Genomic DNA, 23,060 nt, shown 5'->3' with positions numbered 1-23,060 from the left:
TTGCCTTTTCCAGAATATCATATTGTTGGAATCATACAGTCTGTATGATTCATACTGGCTTCTTTCACTAAGTAATATGCATTTAAATTTCCTCCATGTCTTTTCACGGCTTGACAGCTCATTTTAGTGCTGAGTAATAGTCTATTGTCTGGCTATAACACTGTTTATTTATTCATTCACCTACTGAAGAACATCTTGGCTGCTTCCAAGTTTTGGCAGTTATGAATAGAGCTGCTATAAACATCTGTGGGCAGATTTTTGTGTGGACATAAGTTTTCAAATCCTTTGGGTAAATACCAAGGAATATGATTATTGGATCATGTGGTAAGAGTATGTTTAGTTTTGTAAGAAATTGCCAAACTGTCTTCCAAAGTGGCTGTGCTATTTTGCATTTCCACCAGCAACGAATGAGAGTTCCTGTTGTTCTCCCTCCTCGTCAGCATTTGGTGTTGTCAGTGTTCTGGATTTGGGCCATTCTGATAGGTGTGTAGTAGCATTTCATTGTTTCAATTTGCCTTTCCTGGATGACCTACATTGTGAAGCATCTTTTCATATGCTTATTTGCCATCTGTATATCTTCTTTGGTGAGATGTCTGTTAAGGTCTTATTCAGAGGCCTATTTTAAAATCAAGTTCTTTGTTTACTTACTGCTGAATCTTAAGAGTTCTTTTTATATTTTGGATAATAGTCCTCTATCAGGTATATTTTTTGTAAATATTTTCTCTCAATTGGCATCTTGTCTTTTCATTCATTTGACAGTGTCTTTTGCAGAACACAAATTTTTAATTTTAATCAAGTCCAGTTTATCAATTACTCTTTCATGGAGCATGCCTGTGGTATTGTAGCTAGAAAGTCATTGCCAAACGAAGGTCACCATCTACGTTGTCTTGTAGGAGTTTTATAGTTTTGCATTTTGCATTTATGTTTGTTAGCCCTTTTGAGTTAACTTTTGTAAAGGATATAAGATCTGTATATAGGGGCACCTGGGTGGCTTAGTTGGTTAAGCGACTGCCTTCGGCTCAGGTCATGATCCTGGAGTCCCAGGATCGAGTCCCACATCGGGCTCCCTGCTCAGCAGGGAGTCTGCTTCTCCCTCTGACCCTCCCCCGTCTCATGCTCTCTCTCTCTATCTCATTCTCTCTCTCAAATAAATAAATAAAATCTTTAAAAAAAAAAAAGATCTGTATATAGATCATTTTTTTTTTTTTGCCTATAGATGTCCAGTTTTCTAGCTGGTATTTAAATTTATTTATAAACGAATAATATTTATTTATTACTTCAGCATAGTACTTAAGTCTCCATCTACCAAGCAAGCATCACAGAAGGTTGTTTTTCAAAATATTCTTTTGGCAAAAATTGGGGAGTTGGATGCAGGGGAGGTATTCCATTAAACAATGTGGGGAAGCACTACATAGATTTCTGTCTTTGAGATTTACAATGTTCACAGCATATTAAAAGTCCTGGTGAGTCTTAAAGTAAGGAAAATATACTAAGGGATTATCTCAGTGTTTCTCAAACTTATTTCATTGGGTTATTCACTTTTTTTTTTTAACCCCACATCCTGTTAATTTTTCCAAGAATTAGTGTTTCTGGACACACTTTAGGAAATGCTCTTTCGGTCAGTTATTCTTTTCCCTCCTTCAATCTCATTTCCTTAAGGAATTGTTTCCTTACTTATTCAGAGGCCATTGTGTATGGTGGACATCAGTATTGCTGGAATATTAAGTACATACAAAAATAGCTACCCAAGATGGATGAACACAGTGATATGTTTTGTTTGTGTTGACAAGGCCTAAAATATAGCCCAATCAATCAATCAGCCAAAATTCTTCACACACTGAACACCAATGGCTAATTATGCTTGCAGTCAAATGTAGTGAGACACTCCTTGATAAGACCACAGTCTCAACATTCACACTCTACAAATATTGAATATGAGAGTGTTTCACATAGTCTTCATCCAGAGACACGTGGGATGGCTGACATCTATTCAGTTATCTCATCAAAGAATTCAACTGAGAGCTATGGAAAACAATTTGAAACTATAAGTAGTCACTGAATTGATGCATCTGAGCCCATCATTCTGGATTGGTGGCTCTGAATGTCTGGTGTGAAAATTGGTAATCACAGTAGATTTGGGAGACAGATTTGATATTAAATACCATTAACTAGACTAAAATTTAACAAAAGCTTAGAAAACTCAAATCCTTTCTCCTTTACTTAGTCTAGATCTTCCAAAAAGCTTGCTAGCTTCCTCTTTGCCTTTTTATCTAGATACACATAGTATTTCTGCACTAGTGACCCAAACTGTGACCAGAAACTTGGATTACAGAAGCAAGAAGTCAAATATTTAAAAAAACACAAGTGAGAAAGAAATGTTATGCAAAAAAACCCCAAGGAAGGGCGCCTGGGTGGCTCAGATGGTTAAGCGTCTGCCTTCAGCTTGGGTCATGATCCCAGGGTCCTGGGATCGAGTCCTGCATCGGGCTCCCTGCTCCTTGGGAGCCTGCTTCTCCCTCTGCTTCTCTCTCTCTCTCTCTCTCTCTCCCTCTGTCTCTCATGGATAAATAAAAATCTTTAAAAAAAAAAAAACCCAAAAACCAAAAAAAAAAAAAAACCCCAAGGAAAACAAAAAACCACAACCACAGACAAACAAAAACCCAAACAACCCCACGACATGAAAAAAAGAAAAGAAGAGAAAGCAAAAACAACTGAGAGAAATAAGTTTAGCTTCTGAGGTTAAGGCATTGAGTATTTTCCAAAAACAGAAATGTGTTTTTTACTTTCACAGGAATTATACATATTTTATGGGTATGGAAAGTTGACCCAAAAGAGAGAAGAGAGTCCAAATTCTTTCATATGTAAACAGCATGCTCTAGAAATAAATAACTCCATCCTGCAACTTAGCAGAATAACTGCTTTTGTTTCCTAAGAATTCTGAATAGCCCACAAGGATTCTTTGTTTTAGCACGTGCTTACGTTTTACAGGCAATTTCAGGACTGGATTTCCAACAAACGCTTTCCCTGGATCAAACTTTTATATTTAAAAAAAAAATGTACGTTAAAGCCGAGGCTTCTTTCTAGCCACTTATAAAGCCTCAGGATTCTGCAGGCAGAAGTTTAAATTGGCATTGTGTTTTTACCAGTTGCTTAACAGGATTTTGCTCCATCAAGCAGGCACACAAATAAAAAAATATTTGAAGTGACTCACACTACATCCTAGCTGGAAACAATAAAACATTTAAAAGGTCTTTTGTATAACGTATTGCGAGTTGTCAGCTGTTTTTCTGATCCATAGAGCAAATCCTGCACAGTAAGGCTGCTGCCCAGAAGGCATGAGCTGACAGTGATTTGAATCCACCAGCTCTCCCAGTGGATCAGATGGCATCTCAGCCCTGGAATCAGTATCACGATCACATACTCATCTGTCGCCTCATGGGACAAGAGCTGTAAGATATATGAAGGGACACTGCTCCCGTTAGGGGATAGCTACATTTATGTCTGTTAAAAAAAAAAAAAGCCACCATCTATAATGTGTATGTTAAAATGATACCTAGCTCTAAAAAAAGAACCCCTCCTTTTCTGTCCCCAATATTAAGAAACACAGCACCACGATACGTTACTCCTGCTTCCCAGCCCTGTTTTTAGCCTTCCTTGGGATTGAGCCAACCAAGTTCTTTTGAAGGCTGTGTGGAAGTGATTTGTCCTCTCAGAAATTCACACCCAAAGACATTTCAAAGTGGCTGCCACTCGTGCCTTGTGCCCATTTCCATCCTTGTGCGTGCACCCACCGCGAAGGGGACTCTTCGATCAGGAAATCAGATTCAGAAATGTTTCTCAGTTTTATGTATTCTCCAATTTCCAGAATGGCCCTTTAGTTTGAAGGACTGCAACCTCTGCAGAGAAAGCAATTTCAAATTTTAACTCATTTTCTTTCTCTCTTTGTTTTTTTTTTTTAAAGATTTTATTTATTTATTTGACAGAGAGAGATAGCGAGAGCAGGAACACAAGCAGGGGGAGTGGGAGAGGGAGAAGCAGGCTTCCCGCTGAGTGGGGAGCCCGATGAGGGGATCGATCCCAGGACCCTGGGATCATGACCTGAGCTGAAGGCAGACGCTTAACGACTGAGCCACCCAGGCGCCCCTTAACTCATTTTCTAAGCCCCAAATAAACTGGCTTGTTTTCACAGAGCAGTGGAATCCTCCTGAAAGGATTAGCCCTCTGCACGTTCACTTCTCCACCTAAAAGGTAGGACGAGGACTTCCAGGAAATGTTTGTGAAACTCCGTAATTCAAAACAGCCCAACTCAAGAAACAACAAATGTTGGCGAGGTTGTGGGGAAAGGGGAACGCTCTTACACTGTTGGTGGGAGTGCAAGTTGGTATAGACACTTTGAAAAACAGTGTGGAGGTTCCTCAAAAAGTTAAAAATAGAGCTACCCTATGACCCAGCAATTGCACTACTGGGTATTTACCCCAAAGACACAGATGTAGTGAAAAGAAGGGGCACATGCACCCCAGTGTTCATAGCAGCAATGTCCACAATAGCCAAACTATGGAAGGAGCTTCAACAGACGAATGGATAAAGAAGATGGGTCCTTATATACAATGGAATATTACTCAGCCATCAGAAAGGATGAATACCCAAACTTTGCATCAACATGGGTGGGACTGGAGGAGATGATGCTCAGTGAAATAAGTCAAGCAGAGAAAGTCAATTATCATATGGTTTCACTTATTTGTGGAACATAAGGAATAGCAAGGAGGACATTAGGAGAAGGAAGGGAAAAATGAAGGGGGGGACATCGGAGGGGGAGAAGAATCATGAGAGACTATGGACTCCAGGAAACAAACTGAGGGTTTTAGAGGAGAGGGGGGTGGGGGGATGGGTTAGCCCGGTGATGGGTATTAAGGAGGGCACGCACTGCGTGGAGCACTGGGTGTTATGCACAAACAATGAATCATGGAACACTACATCAAAAACTAATGATGTAATGTATGGTGACTAACATAACATAATAAAAAAATAAATACATAGTAAAAAAACACAAAAAACAAAAACAAAACAAACAAAACAGCCCAACCTCTGCCCAGGCTCACAGAAAAAGCACAAGCCCCAACTCCAATCACATCCTTATAACCATCTACCCAGCCAGCCAGCCATCCTGCCAGCCAACAAATATTTACTGAATACCTGTTATGTACCTGAAGATACAGCCACACATAAACAGACAAGGCCTCTGCTGTCACGGAACTCACGGAGGGGGGATGTGTTACCTTAACACCACTGGGATTTAATGATAATCACTGCTGTTATTTTTTAAGGGTTTACCTCAATTCTCTTCTTTGCTCAGTTCATTCTTTGCCAGGAACATGGTCAGGGACAACATCTTGGGTTTAAGAACATAAAGTTTATTTAGAAAAGCAAAGATGACATGGGACCTCTACAAGACAGCCTGTCAAAGATTCTTAAACAGATAAGAATCTTAACAGAAAAAGTCATAAATACATTTAATAGAGAATAGTAAATATAGTGATGGAGGCATAGATGATGTCTGCATGATGAATTGTTGACCAAGTATTTCATTCAGAAAAAAAGTAAAATCAATTCATGCGGGCGTCTTATAGTATAAAGAAAGATATCGCTAAATGCAAAGCTTGTTTAGCAAAAAATAAATCCAATAGGCACAGGCGCAAAAACCTCTTGGGAATAACAGGTCATTAGAAGCTTTTACGATTCTCAGAACAGATGACATTCCCTCAGGTCCTTTTCAATCCCATCTTGGCCCTAATCATTCCTTCTTTGGCTGCTGTTTAAGTCAGGAGGCTGTGGGATAATACATCTTGACATCATAACCTAAAATATCAGATCGGCTCAATTGTTATGCAAGTTATGCTGCTTTGCAAACGAGGGTGGGGAGACTGCATGCTACCAAGTGAAGAGGAAAATGCGGGCCACGTCCACTCCCTGCTGCCCGTGGCTTAATCTGAAATAACATCTGTGACGGAACATGTGACACTTCGATCCAACAATGCATTTGATGGGCAAAAGTATCTGTAATGAAATTTCTAGTACAAGGGAATCGGGACACTGCAGTGTCTCCTCTGCTTGTCCGGATCCTCACCACCCCACCCCCACTCCACTCTCCCAGGAAGGGGGCCGGCTGGAATCGGCACCACCTGGAAAGCAACATTTTACAGCGCTCCCCGCCCCCAGATTAGGACTCCAACTCCAGGGATGGATTCTTCCGCCGGGACAAAAGTGTTTAAACCCTCAGGAAAGGAAACAACAAAAATCTCTTGTATCTGTAAACCCAAATAAAAAAAAAAAAAAAAGATTTAATTCGAAAAAATTACATTTTGTAATTAGTATCTATGAATATTGATACTCTTGAGGTATAATCTTTTTTCCCCTTCTCCTTCATAAATTATCTTGGGGCGTCAAAAACTGTATTTAAAGCGATTTGAAAATAATCACAGGAGTTGCCCGGCATCGGATTCATGCTGAGAGATAAAATGTAGATAAAAGGATGTCAGAGAAACATTCTGGGAAATATCCCCCGGATGTACATACCCAGAGCATGCCTCTGTTTGCTTTTAAGGATTTTTTTTTTTTTTAGGATAAAAACAGTGGAAAAAACCTATATGCATATGAATGCAAAAATATCAGGAGAATTCCTTGCAAGTTTCTCATATTTCCGCCATTCCTCAGCATGCACTGCCAAGATGCCTCTGGGCTTGATAATGTGTCTATTATCAGCAACCACTCCCCGTATATTAATAAGAGGATTCAGGCTGCCTAACTGCTGAATGAGGCTTAAATTAGTTACTGCCTTAACTTAGTTATCAGCCCCCATTTTCATACTCATCACCGCATAAGCTTTCAGAAGCACCTGCAGGAGCACGCGTACTCAAGAAGGATGATCATCATTTTTCAAAGGAAAAGGATAGAAAATGGGGTCTGATGACATGCTTTTCTGTAGCCATTGTAGGAGGTATAACTGAAGTACCATAAGAATGTTGTGTAATTTTTATAGACACCAGGTATTGCAATGGTCCACCACAGCCCCAGTCCTAAACCAGATTGATAAAAGGGCACATGAGTGAGCTCCTTGAGAGGCTGTACTTCCAGGTCTTGTCTCAGGAAATAAATGGAATAAATAAATGAGTGAACGATGGATGTCATTGTGGCACACAGCACTCTTAATTACAGTGAGCAGAAGGTGGAGCACAGTGAGGGAGCTTTTTGGGGCTAGTGCATACCTTCTGCCTGAATTCCGTTCACCGGAACTCAGCACAGGGGATCACGGTCCATGTGCCCAAGAGAAGTAAAAATGGGTTCATTGAACAGCCAGTCAGTGTCTCCCCACAAGGAGTCAGGGCTCCAACATCGAGCCACTTGAAATGTCTGTCTGGTCCATGGCTACAGCTCTCTGTAGGCTCCGCCACCTCTTGAGTATCTGCTGTCTTTCTTACGCTTCCAACATATAGCCTATATCTCTGAAGAATCTTGGCCCCTAGAAGAGCAGACAGCCCATGCAGCAGAATCCTGGCCAGTCAGCATTGGGTCAGATTTCTTTCCAATCCATTCCACTCGTCTCTAGTTCTCCTAATGCATGCTTGGCTCCATCTTCCCAGTTCTGGGTCCTCGTTCCAATTTCGGCTTCAGTAGCAGGGTCCCTGTATTGTTCATTTGCCTAAATCCAGGCATTAGTTCCTGCCCAGTGCCCAGTTCCTCTGGGGTCGGGTCCGACCAGCCAAGGGCCCATCGGGAAACAGAAAGCACACTAAAACAGGGCAATGTGAGGAGCTGGACCCAGGCACCATTTACAGAGGTGAAGGGAAGAGGTGCAGAAAATGTAAGAAATAGTGAAGCACCCGGGGCTAGGTCAGAGGGGCTAAAAAGAAGTGGTAATAGGAATCAGTGGGAAAGGCCATCTTATGGGAGGCTGAGAGCTACAGCCAGCTCAAGGGTCTGGAGGAAACAAGACTCCCACTTCACCCTCCTTCCACTCTCTGATCTCCTGCTGGTAACTCCCATTGGCAGAAGGCAACAGCAAGCCAGAGAGCAAGAGTTTCCTTTGATCATGTCTATGCAGGTTGGCCTCTGGGAGCCCAGAGCACAGTGAGAGCTAGAGGAGTAAATGGAAACCACAGGGCACATGTCTGCCCATCTAGGTCCCCCTTTTACAGCCCAGCCACCACGGCTGAATTCCCTCTGCTAGCTACTACACTTTGGGGCAGAGTACTGCCAACCTGCTGGGACTTCAGACAGGTGCTTCCAGACATCTCTCCCTAGGGTCACCTGCCTATTTACCTGGGACTTCTCCTACGCCCCAGTTAGAAGAACAGTCTCTGCGAGGCAAGTCCATTTAATTCCTAAGCAAGCATGCTGTCATGCAGAGATCATGGACTCCGGAGTCAGAGAGACCTGGGTTCAAAATTCCCACCTGTCATTTTTAGCTGCATCACTTGGATCAAGTTAGACTCTCTGAATTTCACCTGTAAAGTATGGTTAATAAAACCAATATTCCCAATTGGATAGTGTCACCCCAAGAATCCGATAAGAGTCTGGATGAAAGTAATTTATAAATTTTACAATATTATACACAACTAGGTGGTATCATGCAACTTTTGAGGATGTGGCAGAAGCCACCACAATCAAATCATGCAGATGTAACATATTTTCTTAAGAGTACATAGTAATTTATTTTCTTTACTTGATTTTATAGAGGAAATTTACCACTTTTCATTATTATATTAGCATCCCTATTTACATAAACCCTGGCTGGCTGCATAGTATATTTTCCAGCACTTCTCTAGTCTGTCCTTCCTAAATTTCCTATCTAAACAGCTATGCCCACTCCATTTTTCCAAACAGCATCATCAGAGTGTAATGAAAATGGGTCTTCCAAGGAACTAACCTGAACCATCAAATAGCAACACACATCACAATGATTAATGGGGACCCCAAGCCTGAACCATCATGTGACTTTTCCTAAGTCCACAGCTGTGTGACAGTGCTGGGGTCAGAAGCTGCTCACAGAGAACCCATTGTTCTAATTTATCACACTGTTCATCTCCAGCAAGGAGAGCTTTCTTTTCTTAATCTTCCTGAGATGCAACTCACATCTCTGCCACTAAGGGAAGGGGAGTTTTATGTGGCATCCCCTGACTCAAGTTAGGAGGACACTTATGTAGAAGCTGAATGTCAACAATGAGAGAGACCAGAAATTCCCACTGCAGGGTGCCTTTTTTTTTTTTCCACATTCAGATGTATTTGGAGTTGCCAAGAGCATTAGGTCCCAATTTAAATTCTTTCTGAAATGGAAGAACATTATTATGAACAGATATTTTTTAGAAATCCAAGTGCCTTCAAACTATCATCTTGCTGTGTTGCAAAGCATTCCAACCCAGCACCTCTGCATCCCAGGAACTGAGCAGGAGAAGCTCTGGACGATTATGCTGCCCATCATCTGCCAATCCAGGACTAGAATAACCTTAAATTCTCACCCAATCTTGCTTTATTGAGATGGCTGATTTTTTTTTAGCAGTTCTTTTTAGAATCTATGACTACACTCAGGCCTCACACACCTGTTCCGCAGTCTGTCAATTGTCTTAGTTTATCTTTTGTTCTTTTCAGTTTTTATTTATTTATTTATTTGAGAGAGAGAGAGAGAGGGAGAGAGCATGAGTGGGGGGGAGGGGCAGAGGGAGAGGAAGAGGCAGGCTCCCCACTGAACAGGGAACCCGACGTGGGGCTTGATCTAAGGACCTAATCATGACCTAAGCCGTAGGCAGACACTTAACCAACTGAGCCACCCAGGAGCCCCTGTTCTTTTCAGTTTTATAGCATTATCCCCTGATCTATAAGTAAAATTCCCTTTTCATAAGCCTCCTGGGCACTCAACCACACCATCTTCCTTACGCCTGACCACTCACTCCTCTTTGGTCTGTAACCCAACGGCTTCCTTCCCCTTCTTCCCTTGGGTGCCCCTGTCATCCTTTTCCCGGATCTACCTTTTCTGATTGATTGTTCTCAGAATGCCCTCCTTCCTCCTTCTCCTCCTCCCTTGTGGGACGAATGCCCAGAGCCTCAGTTCTTGTCCCTTTGCCTTTTCCTCCCATATTTTCTACTACAGAAATATCAGGCACCACCACCACCACCTGGATGCTGCCTCTCCTATTCCTCCGTCCTCACTGCTCACTGGTCGCACTCCAGGGGCATCACAGTGCAAGCAGAAGGTTCTGCCTTTGTGGTGTTCAGTTGGAGAGGTGTGGGGTGACCCACCAAGGTGCCTCTGTTGATTTTCTTTTATCTATAAGAGGAAAGAACGTAAAACTTGCCTTTAATGCACAATTTTAAGACTACCCCATGTCCATAATGGTGTATAAGTATATATAACTCAGCTGTTGAATAAGGTGGACTTGATATAGATGAAATCAAACATGAACAGGACATTTTTTCACACCACTGCCTTCCAACAAGCATGCAGGTGAAATCTTAGCCAGGTGGGCTGGTTAACTCTATGTGCCAGTGTGACCGGGCTAAGGGATGCTCAGAAAGCTTGTAAAACATTATTTCTGGGTGTGTCTGTGAGGGTGTTTCTGGAAGAGACTAACATTTGATTCAGTAGATTGAGGAAAAAAGATGTGCCCTCACCAATGTGGGTGGGCATTATCGAATCCACTGGGGGCCTGAGTGGAATAAAAGTGTGGGAGAAAGGGCAAATCTCTTTCTCCTCTTGAGCTGGGGTGTCCATATTTTCCTGTCCTCGGATATCAGAGCTTCTGGTTCTCAGGCCTTTGGACTCTAAGAGTCATACCAGCAGCCCCTTGGGTTCTCAGGCCTTTAGACTTGGACTTAATTACACCACCGGCTTTCCTGGTTCTCCAGTTGCAGATGGTAGGTCATGGGGCTTCTTGGTCTCCATTAGCACATAAGCCAATTCTTACAGTAAATCTTTTCTTTATCTCTATGTGTGTGTGTGTGTGTGTGTGTGTGTGTGTGTGTGTGTGTGCATTTTATATGTATGTCATCATCTATCTCTATCCTACCAGCTCTGTCCCTCTGGAGAACCCTAACTAATACACCAGCTCCCATACCTTCTTAGGGCACCTTTCTGATATCAGTCAGAGGTCTCATCTAGCCATCTAGTACTTTTCCTCCCACCTCGGGCTGACTGCAGCTTAGCAGGATGCAGCAGGGAGGAGGTGTGGTGAAGGTGTTCAGTTTCCTCTCTGCCCCCTCCTTTTCTCAAGTTCCCTCTGCTTCTTCTGGCTTGGATGCAGGAGAGAGAGAGCAAGGGCCTAAGAGTCTCCTCCCTCACACAGCACCAGAGTGACCCTGATGAAAGTTAAGTTCTATCACATCAACCTCTCTGCTTTTCAAGATCCCCAGGGGCTTCCCATTATGCTTAACGTGAACTTCACTATCTTCACTGTGGCCTATCAGGCCGCAATGATCTGGGCCCAATCACCTCTGACCTCCTCTTCCACCAACCTCCCTCCCCTCTGGCCCACTCAGCTCCAGCCCTGTTGGCCTCCCAGCTCTTCCTCAACCATACCAGGGACCCTCCTGCTTCCATGACTTTGCAATGGCTAGTCCCTTTGCCTGGAATATCCTTCCCACAGATATCGACACAATTAACTCCTTTACCAGTGCAAGTCTTTGTCTGATGTCACCTCCTTGGAAGGCCTTTCCAGGACCCTCTTTCTCCAGAGCCCTTTTTACCTTTTTTTAATAAAGATTTTATTTATTTATTTAATTGACAGAGAGAGAGAGAGAAACAGCAAGAGAGGGAACATAAGCAGGGGGAGCGGGAGAGGGAGAAGCAGGCTTCCCGCAGAGCAGGGAGCCCGATGCGGGGCTCAATCCCAGGACCCTGGGATCACGATCTGAGCCGAAGGCAGTCACCTAACCAACTGAGCCACCCAGGCGCCCCCCCTTTTTACTTTCTAAATACCATATTGCCTACTTGCTAATTTTGCTTCTTATCTTTCAGTCCTATGTGTTGGAGAGGATGGTGCACTCTAAAGCATAAATTCACAACACCTTATTGATGGGAAGTGAAATAGGTATTATATTTGAACCAGATTTGCAATGAAATAAGCAAAATTGGGCCATTTATAAATATGATATAAGCAAGCTGTACCATTTACCTTTGCCACGAAATAAGTTTATGGTCACAATCTACCTGTTCAAATGTCTTTTTCCTCTACTTACCACACACATTTTCCTGTCCAGGGTGCCACACACTGAGCACATTAGAAGAATCCTCTACACTAGTGCTTTTCTCACACCTGTCTTGACTCCCCTAAAACGTCTTTCCTTTTTCTCTCTGCCTATCCAAATACTACTTCATTGTTTTGTAGGCCTTCTCAAGATTCCCCTTCTCTATGAATCAAGAAAAATGAACAAATATTCATAAAGCAAACACATACTATATACCAATAAAAATAACAACAAATGGTTTTAATTCTCCTTACAATCCTATGAAGTAAGTATTATTACCCCAGTAAGTGCTCATTGTCTTCAAGTAACTTGCCCAAGGTCCTATGACTATCAGTTTCATGATCCAAATACAATCAGAAAATCCCAGATGCCACACATATCCATGTGGTCATGATGCTTCCAGAACTACTCCAACCCATACTCTTAATTTCTTCTTTCTCTGAACCATATTCATATCACATCCTCTTGAACTTGTCCCTTTCACTGTTGTTTAATTTTGTATGAGTGCATGTCTTGCAGAGCACACGACTGAACTCCTTTCTGTTACCATGGAAGCTTCTCTTTAACACTGATAGGAGGGACAGAGCCCATGAAGGAAGCCTAGGAAGAGTGGTTGGTGAGCTGGAGGAGAGCTTGAAGCATTGAACTTTGACAAAATAGGGAGGTTTACAGTGGAGGAAGTAATCCATAAGTCCAGACAATGCAGAGAAGATGAATTTGAAAAGAAATCAGAACTATCCACTGGATTTCTTGATTGGGAGCAATATCATTTGTGATTTTTGTAAAAGAAAACTGAGCAGGCTGTTGGAGATAGAAACCAGATCCCTGTGGATTCAAGAGTGAACAGGAGGTGAGGAAACGGAAGTAGCAAGTATAGAAGTATCCTCTTTCCAGAAATTTATCTTTGAAAAGTGGAGCGAAATTGCATAACATCCAAAGGGAGAAAATTTTAAGGATAGGGCCCTATGAAGAAAGAGGGAAGTGAGGGAAAGAAGAAAAGAAGCAGAGAACAAAGAAAAAAAGGGAGATCATCAGCATGTAGTGATGTTTATGATAATAGGGTTTTTTGCTTACGTCTCTAAAATTCCATGAGATGTTTGCCCTGAGGCTATTATGATTTAGAGTGATATTGAACAGGCGACCTTTCAGTAGTATATGTGCTCCTGAATCCCTCTACCCCAACCTCGCCAATTAAAAAGACTTGAATTATTTAAATTTTCCTAAAAATATTGTATGCAATAGGATTTTCTTTTGTATGTATAGTTCTTTTTTTTTTTTTTTTTTGCTCTTGCTCTTTATAAACCTTGAAAAAAGGAACGCCAACATGGTGAAGTGGCCCACTTTGATACCCAGTGCCTCCTGACACCTCAGGAACAAGGTCCCCCATTCTCAGGCCATCGTGGCAAGCAAGTCTTCTGAGTAGTGCCAAAGAGTGTGTGGATAGTCACCTTTCCTGAGAATGCTAAACACTGTCGGAGGAACATGAAGAGCTGAGGTGTAGAAGCGGATCATCCACGATGTAGTAGAATTTACCAGTTGCCTTATTTGTAAAATAATAGCCATTAGAAACCAGGAGTACATACTGTGAGAGCCTGTGATCTATCACTTGGTATCCACACTGTGTGTTTATGGGCCCTTGAGGGATAGAAGCCAGGTTCTGATATCATTACCTCTTCAATATGGCGAAGGTTAAAGCGCTACACCTAATGTAACTTCAGAGTTTTATATTGCAAAGATGTTGGGGGTATGTTACTTAACGATCACTCTTTGATTTAAAGATACAAGCAGTTTGCTTCAGGCCCTGCCTTGGTCTCTGGCAGTCATAGCTGAAGCAGTTAAGCACAGGCAATGACAGATGGTTATTAGCACAGGGGAACCTCCTAAAGGGCTCCAGCATGCTCACAAGGTCCACACAGGGAACCGGAATCAGTGCATTCCCAAAGTTTAGAGGTTTCCAACACCAGAGGGCGAGGGGATTAATGGGAGACAATCAGGGAACAAAGGTCACAAAGCTGCAGGCAGCACAGTTCCAATTTATTAAACAGCCTCTAATTAGGATTGGTCTGGTGCAAATGTACAGGCAGAGCTCAATCAATAGTTCAAACTGGAAGAGAGAGAGAGAGAGAGAGAGAAAGAGAGAGAGAGAAAAGGCTCCACTCCAGAAACCTCAGAAACCTTCAAACTCCTGGAAAAATAAAATGTGGGAGGGAGCATCTTTTTTGGCCAGTTTAATACTGTTGTTTTTATGAAATCCTATTTTTTTTTTCTCAGTCTTCCAGCTTCTTGGGCATTTTCTATGTTAGTGATATTGACAGCTTTTAATTTTTAAAAATTAACTCTAATGAAAACTTCTAAAAAAAATCTAGTTCCCCTACTGGTTGTTGTGCTAAAGCAAGAGAGAAGAGTGTAGCAAAGAACCTATCATGTTCTTATTCCAAAACGTTCCTAAATGCAGTCTGTTCAGTGTGTATGTATTCATAGTATTTACACACACACACACACACACACACACAAACACACATACACGATTTCCTCTCTAATGGTAACTTAAGAAGGGTAAGTCCCAAGTAGAAAACTATAGGAGAAATTAGAAATGGATATAAATCATTCTTGAAAAAAAATGCTAACACAGGAATCAAATGAGTAACCAGGAGAGCTGCCTTTAGTCATTAATCTACTGTCTCACCCCAGGAAGGCAGGTAGCATCTTTTAAACTCAGGGCAGGTGCCAGGTGATTAATTAAAAAGGCCTCCAAGAAATCCACAGAATAATGTCTCATGGAAATACTTTATATCTGCAAAGAAATAAAGGTGAGGGTGGTGCCTCATACCTTGAACAACAGAGCTGGGCAGCTGGTGGAGAGGGTGACAAAAAGCCCATGATGTGACTCAGTTAGGCATCCCAGGAAACGGTTGGGAAGCTAATTATTGTTACTTCCTTTTCCATCTAAGGGGATAGGAAGGAGGCTGTGGTTGAGTCACACGCACACAAAACATTGTAGCACAAAGTTGTATCTTCAAGCTTTGAACAGGTACAGGATATATACCAACAGAACAGGAAACAACCGTACGAAAAACACATAAAATTGCTATTGAATAATTGAGGCCCAATGGCACACAAAATAAATAAATACGATGTCAGTTCCTTTCAATAAAAGTATCATATAAAAAGTGTAATCCACATGGGCTCAATACTATAAGAGGGAAGGTGTCTTTCTTTTAAATATAATTTTTATGAGGCAAAGTTTTAAAAGGAAATCCCACTACTTGAAATGCTTTCTTAATGGCCTGAATTCCACTTAACAAAGTTTGTCACTAACCCAATCATCGACCAGATGGCCTGGAAATAAAGGTGTTTTTTCAAGGGTCTTAAACGATCTGAGGATTCAGAGATTTAGAGCTTTCCAGTCCTGTGTCCCAGGCATGATGGTGGTGATAGGTGTACGAACCGCTCTTGACTTCTGTGCCTTTGGAAGCTGCACCTGCTCCAGCCTCACTGCTCTGTGTCCTACCCAGATTCCAGAAGAAGAAAGGTCCTGAGAGTTTCAGAGCCCAGTAATAACTAGCAATGCAACACAACTTCCAATAGAGTAAATGAATCTCCTCACCGGAGGCAGTTACTGGGGTATTTCAGAGCATGTTAAAGAAATTTGGCTCGTCAGCATTACGAAGGAATTACCTGGAGAATTGTATAAAGGTGTAAAAATGTCACAGCACTTCTGTTCTTTGCAATATTTTTCTTTAAAGTAAGTCCAGAAGAACAATAAGTAGTAGACTGAGGTCAGACTTTGAGCACTATGCCTAGAAGCCTTCAAATAAAGGCTTTTGTGAACTAAAAAACGAATCTCTTCTCTGAAAAAAACAAAGTTGAGGTCATTGAAGTCTGTGGGAAACTCATTTTCACACAAAGAGATACATAGAATGAGGTGGAACCATACTGATTTCCTGCTGTACAGCTAAACTACTAAAATATCATATGGGCAGGCAGTAAAAAAATCTATATAAGGGATTTGAAGAATTGGTGATAAGTAAGCATAATTTTGATCTTCCCCGACTTCAGGAGCTTTCTTTTTTTTTTTTATTATGTTATGTTAATCACCATACATTACATCATTTGTTTTGGATGTAGTGTTCCATGATTCATTGTTTGCGTATAACACCCAGTGCTCCACGCAGAACGTGCCCTCCTTAATACCCATCACCAGGCTAACCCGTCCCCCCACCCCTTCCCCTCTAGAACCCTCAGTTTGTTTCTCAGAGTCCATAGTCTCTTCAGGAGCTTTCTTAACAAGTGGTCCCTCTTTGGGATCTCAGGTTGAAACAAGGGCCATTGCAGAATCTTTTAGAGTGGGGAGGAGACCTGGGGACAGTAGTGACCAGCTTTTCCGCTAAGGAAGGTCTGCCTTAGTGTTTGTCCATGATGGTGTTTTAGCTCACACTGCACACAGGCTAATCCCTAATGGCAATGAAATAGGATGGCTCCAAGGCTAAGAAGAACCACAGGGGAAACAGCTGCTATTGGAAAACTGGTAAGTGGGGGCATGGGGGCATAATCATTCTCTTATTTTACCCTCCTTTTTAGGGCTGGTCAAGAAATACGATTAAAAATCAATTGTTCTCTTCAGCTTAACTGAATGGTGTATTTTACTGCCCAGTGGCTTATGCAATAAATGTTACTGAAAGGACTAATTTAATATCTGAATTTATTTTAATTAGTCTTTGTAATACCGCAGCAGATGTGAGCCTGCTTATATGCAACCTGTACTGGCTGAGAATCTCAATGAAGTCTCAAACATTTTACATTGCCAGAGAAGACAGTTTTAAATAATATGAACAGGAAGAGGAAGTCAAAGGAAGGGGGAGAGAAGGAAGCAGGCTTGTGTGGTTTTGGACATGTTCCCTGTGCACACGCAGCCGGTACGGTGGGGTCGTGGCGTCGTATTAATAACTGACAGCTGTTGTTAACTCCTCCGGAAGAGTAGATAACCTTACGTGGAATCCATACCCAGATCCTGGGCTGCAGAGTAATGAGTCCCCCTGGAATGAAAGCTTCAGCCTTCTTTGTTGTAACTATTGATCTACTGTAGAGGCCTGACGCGATTTAGATGAGGGAGGAAGAGATAATGGCATTGATTATTCTATTTGGGAAGCAGACTAAGACAGAACTAAGGTACAATACATGAACAGAAAAAAACCCCACTCAATCATTCCTTGTCTTTTCTTTGCAGTCCAAGGCAACACAAGTTGTCATAGTGACAGGGGAATACATCTTGATAAACAAGTAGCTTTGAATTTCAGGGACACTTTGGTGTAACAAAACCCTGACATTGCTTTTGCTGCCCTAGATTTTTGAGGATCATGGATGACAGTCCTGGCAAAGCCCTGGGATGGTAGCCTACCAGTGAAGGGTGAGCTTGAGGGACCAAGTGCTCACTCAGGAAGAACAGTCTTCCCCAGTGGAGGTCATATTTTCTCACTTCATTAGGTGAAAATGTCTTTGATTCAAAACTGGACTGTGTAATGTAATGAATGTAATTGGGTCCACCTAGACCGTTCGGTGTAGTTCAGTTTCTCAAATGGGGATGGAGAGGCTGAGGGGTGGGGGATTTTACCCCCATGGGATTTTGGTAATATCTGGAGACAGCCTGGATTGTCATGGCTGAGAGTGGTGGTACTACTTTTATCTGGTGGGTAGGTCCCAGGGACAGTGCCAAACATCCTACAAAGCATTCAACAGCCTGACACAACAAAGGATCATCCAGCCCAAAACATCAATAGTGCCAACACTGAGAAAACTTGCTCTAGTTTATTTTGTAACAGGATTACCTAGAATTGGTTTAGAATTGTTCACCAAAAAGCTGCGCAAATGCCTAATAGATGGCCTTGGGACAAGAATCCAAGGGAAAAACAAAAATGAAAAGCACGGTTGTTGTGTTTCTTGCCTGGGTCTTATCACACTCTAATGGCCTCACTGTCATCTGCTTGAAAGCTGTTTCAACTACAGCAAATCACTGCTAAGCACCGCCCCTCCTCTCCCCCCCAACCCCCATTAACCCCAGCCACTGCATTCTGGGGAGAAAATGAAGAGATGGAATAATGGCCTTGACTTCCACTGGGTTAATATTCTAGGCCTGAAAAACACTATATAATAGAATGGGGTAGATTTAGAATGTCTTTCCTGTGACAAACAGAGAACAGGAGGGACAGGAGAGGAACTGTATCATGATGTTCCGGAATTCAGAGTCAGAAAGAACCAAGATCTTATCTGTTGTAATAAGCCATTGTGGAGTCTAGCAGCTAGGAGCTTGGACTCGCCAGGTGGACAGAGCTGACTATAGTACATAAAGAGGTGGGATTCTGAAGCAAGCTAAAGCTCTCTTGAATGCTCGTTTTCTCACCTGTGAAGTGGGCTTACTGGTATCTTCCTCATACACTTATGAGGACTTTGCGGTACACTGCAGTAATTTTTGGCTTTCATGACCTATTTCACAGATGAGAAAACCACAGGTCAGCAGTGTGGATTAAAGGTAAACAGCAAGTCCAGGGGAGCCTGGGTGGCTCCATTGGTTAGGTGTCTGACTTTTGATTTCAGCGCAGGTCATGATCTCACGATTGTGGGATAGAGTCCTGCGTCAAGCTCCTCACTCAATGGGGAGTCTGCTGGAGATTCTCTCTCTCCTTCCACCTCTGCCCTCCTCCCTCCCCACTCGCACGCACACTCTTTCTCTCAAATAAATAATTTTTTTTTAAAAGGTAAACAGCAAGTCTGAAAAAGCCAGAGTTACACCTGAAATCTGGCCCAAGGTCAGGGTTCTGCCCATAATGTGGGCCACACATCTCTTTCCTTTGATTTCCATGGACACTCCCACTGCATTAACACCAGATGCACATCAGCATCCATCATGCACCAGGTACTGTTCTGGATACAAGGGACACATACACAAGTGAGACAAAAGTACTAGAATCGTGGTGTAGGTGAAGTGTGAAGGGAACATGGGCCGGGGTTACATATTTGACCTTATGGGGTTAGACAGATTTAAAGCTGAGATGGTCTTTGAACTGGGCTCTGGATAATGAAGAAAGTGGGGATGGGGTGGAGCAGGGAAGCCCCAGAGTCTCCAGAAACATCAAAAGGTAGTGTTTGGGATGTTGGTAGGTAAGCAGAGAATTGCAGGATTCAATAGGATGTACATATTCTGCCTAATGGAAATACCTTATGCTGATATAAAACTTCAGCTTACAAAGCATTCCCACATGCTCTGCCACCATTGCTGCTACATCATGATGAAATGAACATTTATTGAGTGCTTACTATGTACCAGGAGCCATGGTAAGCATTTTACAAGAACCAGCTTGTGTATTTTAAATAAACAAACAAACACAATCTATCAGGAAGATGTTACTATCATTGTGTGGAAGGAAATTATTTATTAATTATGAAGAAACTTAAGGGGATTTAGTGTCTTATAAAAAATTATATAGCATGCTTCGGCTAAAACAGTGATCTTTTGACTCCATGTCCAATGCGGTCTTAATTAACAGTTACGTGTATGTCTTACATCTTCCCTTTCTTCCTTATATGTTCATCCCTCTCTAGATCCTAAATTCTCTGAGGGCAAAGATTACCTGTCATTTTGTGTCCCTGCAGTTTGGGTAGGGGTGGGAGATGGGGATGGAGATTTAAGTGTCTAGAGAAGACTTAAAATTTAAGAAACATTGGTGGTGGGGCACCCGGGTGGCTCAGTCAGTTAAGCGTCTGCCTTCAGCTCAGGTCATGATCTCAGGGTCTTGGGATCGAGTCCCACATCGGGCTCCTTGCTCAGTGGGGAGCCTGCTTCTCCCCCTCCCTCTGCTGCTCCCCCTACTTGTGCTTGCTCTGTTTCCATTTCGCTGTCAAATAAATAAATAAAATCTTAAAAAAATTAAAAAAGAAATGTTGGTGGCATTTAAAAAAGATAGTTTCAGCACTGGAAATTATCTCGAGGGAGTACTTTCCTTTATAAGGTATTGGTAAAAATGGAATGATACCGGGTATGAAAGAACCAGCTCAATTTGAAAAAGAGCAATGATTGTAGTCTTTATCAGTGAGAGAATAGAGAGAACTCTGCGTATTTTCTGCTCAACCTAGACTATTTTCTTAGGTTCAGGCCATAAGTGTAAGATTCTAATGAGTTTTCATCAGCACATATGCCCCCAGCGAGGCTTTGAATGAATGAAAACTTTTCTAAATACTGAGCTTTGCTTGCCGGGAAGTAAGAGAAGTTATTTCAATAATGCTGCTGGTAGTTCAGTAAGGATTGAACTAAAGAGTTCAAGGCTCCCCTAGCCTGGTATCCACTAGCCTAGTGCGCCTCTAGATATGCGTGAGTGTCTGATAACTCACAGAGCAGGTGGCAACAACAGGGATTTTTCTCTCTTATAATTGGTTCTTTTATACTAGGGTTCAAATAAATTTTAATACTTGAAAATTATAAACACTTAAAGATCACATACTGATTGTAATATTACAATCAACATTTTGATTTCAGGGACTTGCTTCAGGTTCTTGGGTTCTTGATGGGAGGGGTTGAGAATGCGTACATGTGGAAGGGTTGTGAATTACTGTGGCCAGAGAGAGGATGTAGTAGATCATATTTTCCAAGATGGCCACATCAAGGTCTTTGATCTTACATACTCTTCTTATAATTTGATATCTACATGCCTCCCATCAAGAAGTGGAGTTAATGTTCCCTTTATTTGAGTAGGCCTGGGACTAGAAAGGAAGTGATATAATTTCTGAGGCAAGGTCATAAAAGAAGATAGAGCTTCACCATGGTCTCTCTTGGGATACTTGCTCTGGGAGCCCAGCCGCTATGCTATGAGGAAGCAGAGGCCACCTGCAGGTGTTCTGGCTGAAAGCTCCAGCTAAGAGCTCAACAGACAGTCACTATCAATTGCCAGGCACATGAGTCCTTTGAGGTGACTCCAGTTTGAGCCACTGATTGCAACTGCATGAGAGACCCCAAGTGAGACCCTTAGCTGAACCCAGTCAACCCCAGGACCATAAGAGATAATACTGTTTTAGCCACTTAGTTTTGGGATGATGTGTTATACAGCAATAAGTAACTGGAACAACTAGTTCACTCACTTCCTGTACTGTGTTCACTTTTATAGATTTAACATCTTTTATTATATGTAACATACATATATTACAGTGAGAAGAAGCCAATGATACGATATATAAAACCTTTAAAAAGTTTGCTAAACTCTTTAGGTTTCGTGTGTGTGTGTGTGTGTGTGTGTGTGTGTGTGTGTGTGTGTGTATGGAGAGAGAGAGAGAGAGAGAGAGAATATGAATTTGAAAGCACACTTCAGACAGTTCCAAATCCTGCATCATAATTTCTCAAATTTAATTTAGAACTTTGCATTTCTGCTGACATTCTTGTTTCTTGTTTTTTGCTGAAATTGGTTTTTAATGATAATCTTACTGCTTGTGGGCATTTAAACTATGAATTCTGAGATTAGCAGTGGAAGTTGAGTTAGAAAGATCTCATCATATTCAGATAGCTGAATAGCCAAGCAAATCACACCATGAACTGTCACCCTTACTGCTGATAAATATCTTTAATCCCATTCAAATATATTCCACTACCAAGGCTATTCATAATATGGTTTTTCCCCCATCATCAATTCTATTCACGCAGGCTGCCAAAGCCCCCCAAATTATTCTCCCTTCTTTCAATAAATTATCAGAATATAATTAGTAATATATCAAAGGTGTACTTGACCCAGGTTCCTACCTCCTCTCAGAGGAGCAGGTTAAAAAAAATACCTCTACTTATATGGTATGAAGACACAGGCAAAGTCATATATAGGGTCAATACAAGTCCTGTGAATTGGATTCATAGGAAAGACTTCTCTCTCTCTCTCTCTCTAAATTGGGTTCAATCACCCAAATGGTAGGGCAAGTGAAAGAGAAATAGCAATGAGAATGGTCTGATGTTGGCATAAAGCTGAGGCCAGTTAATTGAGGATTAGTTGATGGTGCTGGGTCCAGATTGTTTATAGCATACAGTACAGCCATAAGCTGACTCCTGGAAAGATTTTCAAGATTCTAATGATAATTTAATCCTGCAGACAAAGTCCTCAGACAATTCCACTGGCTCCCTGTCTAACTGCTCTATAGTTTAAAAATAACACTCAAAAAAGAAAATACAACTATACAAGATCTCAATGATAGTTAAATCTGAGTAAGGCATATGCTCAGCTGCTAGCATTTGGGGTTACAGATGAAATTCAGTTCCTGCTCTGAAGCTCAACATATAGATGTATTATATTAATTTGCTAGAGTTGCTATAACGAAGTACCACAGACTTGGCTTACATATCAGAAATGTATTGTCCCACAGTTCTGAGGGCCAGAAGTCCGGGATCAAAGTGCAACAAAGGAGCTTTGCTTGATCAAACTTTAGCCAGTCCTTACCATCTTCACTAATTGTCACTGAATATATTATTCTCTTTAATGGGGCTGGCAGAGTTGGTTCCTTCTGGGGGCTGTGAGGGAAGGGTCTATTCCAGGCTTTTCTTCTTGTTTTGTAGATGGCCATCTTCCTGTTCACATGGCATTCTCCCTTTGTGTGCATCTCTGTGTTCAAATTTCTCCTTTCTATAAGGACACCAGTCAAATTGTATTAGGGTCCCACCCTAAGGACCTCACTTTAGCTTGATTATCTTGTAAAGACTCTATATCCAGAAAAGGCCGCCTTCTGAGGTCCAGGGGGTTAGAACTTCAACATAATGAATTTTGGAGGAAGGGAGGCACAATTTCACCCATAGCAAGTATGATGGT

General features: G+C 41.9%; 1 long non-coding RNA gene across 1 annotated transcript in view; it reads left to right on the top strand.

Annotated features, from left to right (window-relative positions):
• The first annotated feature begins 16,505 nt into the window (after positions 1-16,505).
• Positions 16,506-23,060, top strand: part of LOC141372924 (uncharacterized) — a 33,846-nt gene continuing 27,291 nt past the window's right edge. The window contains exon 1 of the long non-coding RNA XR_012378453.1: positions 16,506-16,762. This is a non-coding gene — a long non-coding RNA (uncharacterized lncRNA). The remainder of the gene's footprint in view (positions 16,763-23,060) is intronic.

This window comes from Callorhinus ursinus, unplaced genomic scaffold (genome assembly GCF_003265705.2).
Source record: "Callorhinus ursinus isolate GAN/ISIS: 27379988/994484 unplaced genomic scaffold, GSC_fseal_2.0 scaffold6, whole genome shotgun sequence".
NCBI classification, from domain to species: domain Eukaryota; kingdom Metazoa; phylum Chordata; class Mammalia; order Carnivora; family Otariidae; genus Callorhinus; species Callorhinus ursinus.
Note: the sequence above shows the minus strand (reverse complement) of the source record. Positions and strands in the feature narration are given on the sequence as shown.